This window comes from Solanum dulcamara, chromosome 6 (assembly GCF_947179165.1).
Source record: "Solanum dulcamara chromosome 6, daSolDulc1.2, whole genome shotgun sequence".
Classification (NCBI taxonomy): domain Eukaryota; kingdom Viridiplantae; phylum Streptophyta; class Magnoliopsida; order Solanales; family Solanaceae; genus Solanum; species Solanum dulcamara.
Window position 1 is genome coordinate 56779684 of NC_077242.1, and position 6603 is coordinate 56786286.

General features: G+C 41.6%; 1 long non-coding RNA gene across 1 annotated transcript; it reads right to left on the reverse strand.

Annotated features, from left to right (window-relative positions):
* Positions 1 to 279: 279 nt before the first annotated feature.
* LOC129893486 (uncharacterized) lies at positions 280 to 2686 on the reverse strand. Its single transcript, XR_008767473.1, has 3 exons — positions 2615 to 2686; positions 2074 to 2150; positions 280 to 478 (listed from the first exon to the last, which is right to left on the reverse strand). It is a non-coding gene; the product is annotated as an uncharacterized LOC129893486 (long non-coding RNA).
* Between the last annotated feature and the right edge of the window lie 3917 nt (positions 2687 to 6603).

Sequence of the window (6603 nt, forward strand, 5' to 3'; positions counted from 1 at the left end):
AGACGTTAGCTCTGTACAAGTGAGACCAACGAACCTGGGCTCTGATACCAACTTGTCACGACCCAATTTTGTAAGTCATGATGGCACCTACTATAACCCTCTAGTAGGTAATCCAACCCGTCAACCCGGAACTTCAAGTAATGTGTTCGAAGGCTAAAACTATATAAGAGCATTGAATTATAAAAGTAAACAGAATGAATAAGCGGAAGTAAACCAAAACATGTTTTAAATAACTAAAGATCCCTCCCAGAACCTGAAAGTCACAAGTACAGAGCTGCTATAAAATAAAAGACGAGTACAAGTCCCGAAAGTGGACCAGACATATATATACAACAACTGGCTAGTCTCAAAAGGCAAAAGACGGGCCATCCATTCTGAAGGAGACAGAAGTGATCCAAAAACGCCAAGTTATCACCCTAGTCTCCGAATCTGACTGCAACAAGCTCGATCTATTCGTGACAGTAGATGGTACTCGGTCCTGCATCACGAAAGTAGATGCAGAGTGTAGTATGAGTACCAAAACAACAGGTACCCAGTAGGCATCATAGGCCGACTGAGCAGAAAAGGTGAAAACAATATGAAAAAGAGGAATAAGCCTAAATAGGAATCAACATAAGCATCTAAAGTGAAAAGAGTACTATCTACGAGAGCTACAGCTAACTATACCCAACTGGGCCCCCATAAGCCCAGCCAGGACACTCGTACGCAAGTTAAATAAAAACCCGGACGAACCCCCATAAGTTCGCCGAGTACACAGAATAGCTACAACTACCAAGGCTAGGAACTAAGAATCTGTGATGTCAGGAACCGAAGTACTATATCATTTCCAAAACCCAGAATGTCCAAGAGTCAATCGATCTAGGGGTGACTTAGGGGTCGAGGCCGGGACTGGGACCCAGATGCTCGCCCGAATATTCAAAGTGGCCAAGGCCGGGACTGGGTACCCGGATGCTTGCCATAATACATAAGTGCGGGACTGGGTACCCGGATGCTCGCCGTAATACATCGGTGCGGTCGAGGCCGGGACTGTATACTCGGATGCTCGCTGTAATACATCGGTATGATTGAGGCCAGGACTGGATACCCGGATGCTCATCATACTAGCAAGTCGGCAGAGGTCGGGACTGAGTACCCGAATGCTCCCCGATAATTCAGAACGGAGGCCGGGACTGGGTACCCGGATGCTCCCCGATAATTCAGAACAGAGGCCGGGACTGGGTACCCGGATGCTCATAGATAATTTATCCCATGGTTTCGAATATATCCTTTCCAACTAATCAACAATAGTACCGAGAATTTCCTCCCCAATGTGTCAACTGATAAGCCGCCAAAACTTGAACCGGAGCCGAAGCCAAACGATCACGAATTCTAGTATTGCCAACGCATCTCAAAAGTTATGACTATACCGAGTTATGGGTGGGAGTGTTATTAAGAGCAAGGGTATCGCCTAGCTAAGGCCAACTACTGGGCACTAGCCCGCTACACCATTCTACAGGGATCTAAGTCCACTGGAGCGACGCCGGGCATATAAAGCAAGTTTACATCCTATACTAAGGCCAACATACTCCACAGTATCAACAACATGCTCATTCAACTCTTCTTATAATACTAACAAATAACGATAAGATACACATGCTTCTAAATACCTGAAAAACCTAATAACAAGACTAAAGCATGATTTTTAACACCTATACTAAGGCCAACATACTCCATAATATCAACAACATGCTCATTCAACTCTCCTTATAATACTAACAAATAACGATAAGATACACATGCTTTTAAATACCTGGAAAACCTGATAACAAGCCTAAAGCATGATTTCTAACACCTATACTAAGGCCAGCATACTCCACAGTATCAACAACATGCTCATTCAACTCTCCTTATAATACTAACAAATAACGATAAGATACATCTGCTTCTAAATACCCGAAAAACCCGATAATAAGCCTAAAACATGATTTCTAACACCTGAGATATACAATTAAACTACCCAACCAAAATCCCAACTATTTCAACATGCTTTCACACAATCCAACTCAATCTAAAGAAAGGTAAACCGTAGCCTACCTGTAGGCTAAACACGCGAGCTTCAAATCACTGTGCTGGAGCTTTTCCCTTTCGAACGACCTCGGAACGCTGCCAAACTGTCAAAAATAGAACCACAACGTCGATACGGTCGTTTAGACACTAATTTCATAATTTTTAGAAATGGACCAATTTTTGGGTCGAAAATGGGAATTGTGGGACCCACATACGAAATTCTGGATTTGACCCCCAAAACAGGTTCTAAACGTCACCCCAAGCACACAAATCAGATTTATAACATAATTCGGGGTGGGAAATTACGTAAGACGATCAAAAATCAATTCCCACATTTTAAAACTAAGAAAACGATATAAGGCAGCCTCTTTACACGTCGATTTTTCAAAAAAAGAAAATCTTTCAATCAAAACAAATTATACCATGACGTTCCTTGCGAAAAACCCCACAATCTAGCCTCAAGAATCACTCAAAACGAAGTTATATTGACCAAGATACACTCTTTCAAAATTCAATAAACTTTCATTCCGAAAATCACTAAATCTGCAGCTAAAAATCAATTTATTACCTCGAACGACATGCCAAAAACAGATTCTGAAACTTCCACGATGTTCTCCTTAAATTTCCATGCAAGATAGCCTCTGGAATCACCCAAATCGGATTTATATTGGTCAAGAAATAACTTGTCAAAGTTCTTCAAAAATCCATTTCGGAAATGGACACTGCTGCAAATAATATCACGATTTTTACCTGAATTGAATGCTCCAAATCAGTTTCCAAGCTCCCCAATGCGTTCTCCACGAAAAATCTCACAAGTTTGACTTTTGAATCACCCAATTTGGAGCTATATAACTCAAGATAAAGGGTTTTAAAGTTGGAGAAAAAACCCAAAACGGGCTGTTGCTGCAGCACTGCTGAAACAGATTTTGGACCTTTTCAAAATCTCCGACGGGGTACTCGGAATTCGTTCGGAATCCGATAAAAATAAACCAGATATGCTACCCCACTAAATTTGACGTTCCGGACTCAATGGCGCATTCAGAATTCCCATACGAAATTATTTTAATAAAAAATGGGTCCCACACCCAAGAGTCATTTTAAATCATATTTCACAACGGGCCTCGATATTAGTCCGGAAGCCTCAAAAAGCGAACGAAGGGTCGTTCTAGACCAAAATCAACATTCCGGAACTAACCGCGCTGTCAGAATTTTTATTCGAGCGCATTTTCCAAGAATGTTGACCAAAGTCAACTATAGGCTAAGTTTCAAAGTCAAAAGCGTCAAATAGCCCCAAACTCGTATCGATTGACTCGATAGTCATTCCAACAGTGCTACTAGCCTAATTTGGTCATTCCGGAGCTGATGGAACCATCAAAATTTGAATTCGAGATTTCGTTAGCCCAAAACTCAAAAAGTCGCAACTAAACTAATTTAGGCCTTTAAAATACCAAAATGGACTCGGGACCTCTAAAAATTCAACCAACACTTCTTCTAGACCAAAAACCATCTCCTGAATCCAACGGAGTTGTCGGAATTCCATTCCGAGCATCGAAACTCCAAAAGTTGACCAAAGTCAAACCTTGGCTTAAAGTTCCTCAAATTCTCAACTCAAGGCCTCAAATCTTCGTTACAGCTCCAAAACAGATTCCGTAAAGTCTCCTAACCCAATTTCGACATTTCAGAGCTGCTGGAATCGACGGAATTCAGTTCCGAGATCTGTAGCTCCGATTGACCCCAAATACCACTTTTTAACACTTAAAACTTATGAAACTCAAAATTTCCAAGGACTTAACTTTTCATAGGATTTTCTAAAAATCAACACCCGATAACAATCATAAACGACTCGGGGCATCTAAAGGGAGGGGTAAAATGGTCATTTTACAAAATTCTAAAAATGACCTTGAGGGTCATTACACAACATTAGTTAAAATAGTTGGAGAAGAGATCATACCTGTGTTTTTTGTCGACTCATCTTTCTTTGGCTCTTCTTCCTTGTTTTTGTCCTTATTGCGTTCTACATCTCTTCTGCTGACTGGGCAGGCTAGAGGAGTATGACCCTGGTGTTTACAATAAGTACAATAAAGTGGTATATCTTCATATTCGATATCCTGCCATCTACCTTCCCCATTTGGGTCATCATTTTCGTCAAAGCCAATCCACACACTTTGGATTCTAGGCTTGGTGATGTCCATTTGGATTTTTACTTTCGCTACGCTACCCCTCGTCTTTTGCATGAAGGCCATGTCTAAGTGCAATACTTGTCCCACATCCTCCAGCAAAATCGTAACAAATTCTTTGTGGAAACAATGCCATGGGAGCTCCGGGAGTATGACCCATACAGGGAGAATGGGGGTTTCATAGTTTGGATCAAAGGTAGGAGTCCAAACTTGAAATCTCATAAAGACTCCTTCAATGTACATGCGCTTGCTATCTAAGACAGTAGCTCTATCGTGTTCGTTATCCAGGTCAATATATATATGTCTAGAGTTAAAATGCGTAATCTTGACCTTGCCTCGGAGTTCTATTTGGGCAATGAATTTCTTTCGAATGACCTCCATCTTGGGCATTGGGCTATAGAACTTGCCTATGAGGGTGTACTTACATGATTCTGCCATTTTAATCATGTAGTCCTCTCTCTTAAACATAATAGCAGGACAGCCTTGTTTCATTACTCTTTTTGGGGTTGTAAGGTCAATTTTGGTAGTATTCTCAGTTTGTATAGCTCTCAGCCATGTGGCCATGGATTGTTTTGCTATAGGGGGCGGAGGGTGATTTGTTGTGACCGGTTGGTTGATAGGGGGCTTGGTCTTTGGAGGTAGCGCACTAGGGGTTAGGGTCACTACCGGATTTCTAGAGTTTTTTGGGTCGTATTTTTGGAAATTAGAAGATATTGGAGGGAAGTCTGAACTGGGAGGGTATTTGGTACTTTTAGGATTAGTTAAGGTGCTAGGATTATCTGGGGAAACATTTTTGGGCACTAAAAGACTGTTTTCGACTCTATTATCACAAGATGGAAATTTGGAATTTGAGTTAGAGGTGTCTAAAAATTGTGGCGTTTGGTTTAAAACGTTCGTACTGATATGGGGGTTAGTAATACCTTGAGAATTTCTTTGGGCGTTCACCGGATGAGTGTTTTCGGTGATTTTTACGTTAGGTTCAATTCTATTATTGGCATTTGGTGTGTTAGGATAGTCATTTTTTGAATTTAAATTTTTTTGATGGATACTGTATTGGTGCGTATTATTATTCAAACTAGAAACATTTTTTCCGATCGCCGGAGTTCCGGTGTCGCCGCTGCCAGTGTTAGTACTCAAATTGGCAACCCTAATTGATAAATTCGAATTGATAGGGACCATACCTGAAGGGGATTTTTGTGTTTCTGGACTCTTCTCTTCAAGATGAATAGGTTGACATTGCCAATTTTGGAATTGGAGCTTTGCCGCTGCGCCGCCTCCGGCAGTTTGGATTGGAACCCTAATTTCCAAATTGGAGGAGATAGGTGTTGTTGCTGATGGGGCTTTTTGGTTCATTGTGTTCCTTGTAAGATCGTCTACCAAACCCCCAGAACAATCTGTATTTTCACCACCAGACGCGGCGACGCCGCCACTATCGGATATCACTTCACCGCCGGAATTCTTCAAATTGATATTCGACGAGTTTGGCTTTGTGTATGGCGGCGATTTTTGGATGGTTGTATTCGTATTGTTCTTCTCTACAAGATGGCATTGGTCTTGACTCTCGAATATCGCCGGAACGCCGACGTCGGAGTTCAACAGTATGACATCGGCGACGCCGTCACCCATTAGAGCTGGGCTTTTAGTATGAGGTGCGCCTGGGGGTGCACTACCAACCCCAGGTGGTGCGCCACCTCGAATAACATCGGAGGCCGTCGAATTTGTAGTTCGAGTGGCCGGCGTTTCGCCAGAGTTTCGTCCCACTGTCTCGCCTGGATTTCTCTTAATTTCCATGGTGAAATCCCTTGGATTTTTGATATGATGTGGCTGGGATATTGTTCTAACATCCCCAATTGATGGTTTTTCAATACAAATTACAGAAGTTGACTTAGAATTGGTTCCTTGATCAGTGGCAGAATGTTGAACAGTGATCGCTACTGTTTTTTCAACATTCCCGAAGCTTCGAATGTCCGATTGGGACGATTCCTGTTGTGTTGGATTCGTCTCATCGATACCTACGATTTTGTCTTTTGAACGAAATTTTTGAAGGTCCGGAGGTGGATCCGGTTCCCTGGTAGCCATAAGCTTAAAACTAATCTTCTTTGAGAGCTTTTTTTTCTAGTGAGATGTTAGAGAGAGAGCGATCAATTCAATTCATGATTTTTATGTTACTGGTCTTTCACTTTGATGTTTGTGCCTTGATTGATCTGGGATAAAATCTATCTTTTATTACTCCTTATCTTGCTCTAAAATTTGACGTTAGTCCCGAAGTCTTATTAGAGCCTTTTTCAGTCTATACTTCCATTGGTGAGTCAGTTTTGGCTAAGAGGGTCTATAGAAATTGCTCAATCTCAATTTTTTATAAAGTTACCTCATGTGATCT